The sequence below is a fragment of the Humulus lupulus genome, chromosome 3 (assembly GCF_963169125.1).
Source record: "Humulus lupulus chromosome 3, drHumLupu1.1, whole genome shotgun sequence".
NCBI lineage: Eukaryota > Viridiplantae > Streptophyta > Magnoliopsida > Rosales > Cannabaceae > Humulus > Humulus lupulus.
Window position 1 is genome coordinate 154,156,507 of NC_084795.1, and position 3,775 is coordinate 154,160,281.

At 36.1% G+C, this 3,775-nt stretch overlaps 1 pseudogene; it reads left to right on the forward strand.

The window, feature by feature from the left end:
* The first annotated feature begins 767 nt into the window (after positions 1–767).
* Positions 768–2,873, forward strand: LOC133825155 (uncharacterized; annotated as a pseudogene).
* Positions 2,874–3,775: the final 902 nt, after the last annotated feature.

The following is a 3,775-nucleotide window of genomic DNA, read 5'->3' on the forward strand; positions in this document are numbered from 1 at the left end:
CGCTGAAATCCTGGGTACGCGAGGTCCATGCACCGCTCCCACAAAGACAAAGGGATCCTCACCCTCCGGCTCAAAGGTCACCATCTTCTTCTTGCAGTCAATAGTAGCTCCATATCTAACCAGCCAATCCATGCCTAAAATCATGTCAAAGTCCTCCATACTCAACTTAATCAAGTCTACTGACAATTCCCTACCATCAACCATCATTGGCAATGCTCTAATCCACCTCCTAGAACCTACCAATTCTCCTGTAGGAAAAATAATCCTAAATCCCGAAGTATAATACTCACTAGGTCTACACAGTCTATCAATTACCTTACTAGAAACAAACGAATGTGTAGCACCAGAGTCAATCAATACAGTAATAGGAGAGCCAGTGCTAGAAAGCTGACCTCACTACAACATTTTTGACCAAATATTACGGCAAAATCTTACCTAACTTTAAAAGTGCTATTAATACATGCCAAAAAAAAATACACAGACAGTATCGGTGCCAAATGAAAAGTAATAGGCGGCAAATGAAATTTTACTTCACAAATAAAAAAGCAAAATAAAAAATGAAGAAGGGTTTTCTCTATTCTCTCTATTCTCTCGTTCTCTTAGTCTGAATCCCTAATCTATCTCAATATCTTCCCTCTCTCCCTTAGGCTGAGACCCTTCATCTTTGAGCTTCCAACCCATCCCCCTTCATCTTGTTCTGACCTAATAGTTGAGCCCAAACGTCATTCATCGCTGATTTTAATGGTAAGGTGACGGCGACGAGGTGTATGCCGTCGGGTCGAGGTAGATATGGCGTCTCAGAATTGGATTTCGGGACGAGAAGGTTTGTTTATGGAGGCGGAGATTCGAATTGGAGGGGTTGTAGGATTACGACAAGTTCTTCAGATAGGGATGCCAATGGCGGAGGAAGAAGTCGGAGTTCGAGCTCGAGTTCGAGTACCGAGTCTAGCTCGTTTCTTTCTCAAAGCCAAACTTATGCTCTGTTGAAGCACCAAATGGAAGTGGCGGCAAAATCTGAGGTCAGGGTTTGGGGTATTCTCTACTCTTTCTATTAGGATTTTATCGGATGCCAATCAGAGAGTTATGTATTTATATGTTTTGAAAGTTATAGGACTATGAAGAGGCTGGGAGGATTCGCGACTTGTTGAAGTTATTTGAAGAAGAGGAGCCAGTTTTGTGACTAAGAAGGTTGATTAAGGAGGCAGTTGCAGATGAAAGGTTCAAGGTAAATCACTTGCTCCCTTCGAAAAAGCTTATTCTTATAGGATTCAAATTATTAGTTTCTACTTAATTATTTCGTTGGGTTTGAAACAGAATAGTACTTTTTCGATCCAAATTAGTAGTTTTATACAGAGCTATTGTTTTTCTTATTGTAATTTATGTTTTTCTTATTGTTGGTTGTGTCGGTATCTTTTCCCTTTTTCCTTAAGAATGGAGATTTTGAGCTAATAACGACATCTAAATGTTTAAAACCGATTCTGGGATTAGGGGGAATCAAGAAGTTTAAAAGATGTACAATCTTAAGCCTTTTTCCCTAAAATAACTTTTTTGTTTGTAGTACATGTGCTTTTGGTTCAGAAGTTGAGAAAAGATGAAAAATTTAGAGTGAAATGGGAAAAAGCTAGGATTCATTGTAACTTTCATTTATGCCCATATGAAAGGTTTGGACCTGGTATTTTATGTTTCTGTGTGCACTGATACTACTAAACCATTAGTTGGTTTCACATTAATGACAGTGTTTTCCCTGCCAGTAAAACAAGCTTTGCTGCTTTTGTTTTTTGATCTATGCAGTGTTGAAGTAAATTTTTGGAGAGGCGTGAGGAGAATTAGAAGGATAGAGATTGTTGCTAAGTTGTTTTGCTATTGGTGAGGATTCAAAATAGTTGTGAGATGATGCTGAAGTTAAATTCCTCTTTATTGTTTGTTTGGTTTCTCTTCTTAATTATTTTGTTTTCCTCTCTTGACTGTTGACGGCGCTCCACTATTCATTCCTTCTTTATTCTTATTATTTTTGGCATGTTGCTTTATTGAGTTCAGAAATCAGTTAACTATATAGAAGATTCTGACATTTCAAACTTAATCTCAGGATGCAGCTAACTATCGCGATGAGCTAAGAGAAATTGCACCCCACTCTCTTTTGAAATGCTCAAGTGATGCAACAACCTTGGTACTGTTGTGAACTTATGCTTCATCAAATCATTAGATTTTTATTAGTATTTCAATCATTTTTTAATATAATATTAATGTTGCTGCTTATATTTGGTTTATCTAGCTTCTAACTCCTATTTTAACTTCAAGATTATCCATTTCAATTCTCCTTAGTCTGGGGAGGATTTTTAATAATAAGTATATTTATGATTTTGTATGTTGGATGTTGGAGCAAGTTAAAGTGATGATTGATTGTTTTCTAATGAATTACTCCTATAATTAGACAGACTTGATAAGCTTCTAACATAAGTGATCAGATTATTTCATCAATGTTAAATATTAAATTTGAAACCTATGATTTTTCAGGGAATCAGGGTTCAAGTGAGGTGTGTGTATATTGAGGGCCGGAGTCAGCCTTCAAAGGGTCGCTATTTCTTTGCATACAGAATACGAATTACCAATAACTCAGAACGCCCTGTCCAACTTCTTAGAAGACATTGGATTATAACCGATGCCCATGGAAAAACTGAGAATGTCTGGTCAGTTATTTCTACCTTTCGATGCCATCTGCTATTAATGTGCATTTTTCAGCTTCTATTTCCAAGTTAATCAAATTCTCTACACCCTTTGAATTGTTGTCATTTTCTAATTGTAGGGGGATTGGTGTTATTGGTGAACTGCCATCCATTGTCCAAGCTGTTGCCATTTGTGGGTGTTGTTTATGATTTTTCTTCTCTGATGTGTTGTAAATCATTAAAGCAGAAAGGCAGAAAGAGACCATGGCTTCTCCTTCTCCTTCTCACCTCACAGCTATCCCACAACGCCTCTCAAAACCCTCCCTTTCCCAATGTAAGTAAATCTCTCTCTTTCTCTCTGTATATATAATATATATACGTATATATATATATATGACACTACTAGTACCCTTAAGATGAACTAGTATGAGAAATAACTTAAACCCTTAATTTCATTGCTAAATTTGGTAGTAAACTCGAAGCCAGCTGAGGATTCTGGTCACTCATCATCAAAACCTCTGAAGGTAAGGGCTTCATGCATTTTGGTATCTAGCTAATTATCTCTGATTGTATTGTTTATTATCTTTTACTTGCAAATCACATATGTTTTCTTAAGAACATGGTCTTAGTAGCTAGCATTGGGACATGTTATTGTGCTATTTTGGGAAATTTTCATGCTATTTAAACTTCATGATAAAATTTGATTGGCATTCATACTGATATTGATTGGCATTGTGGCTGTTAAGTTGTCAGTTGCAATTTGGTACAAAAGAATAATGCAATTTGGTACTCGTTGGCTTGCTATAGTAGTATAAACCATGCACGAATATAATATTAATAGTGCTTTAATATTGTTGTTGTTTAATTTGGTGATGTCATATTGTTTTTTTCACCCAAGCTGAGCTTCGTAGCTTGAAATCTCACATGAGTCATGGCCTTGATATTCTCGTGTGATTTTCTACTTTTAACAGAATTATAAAAGATTGATGCTCTCTCTATATATATTTTTTATGTTCACTAGCAAAAGGAAAGTGATATCTTTGAATTTGGATTACAATTCACTTGTATAGAATTGGAAGAGAATTATGTAACTCTTTTTTCTGGACTTTTCT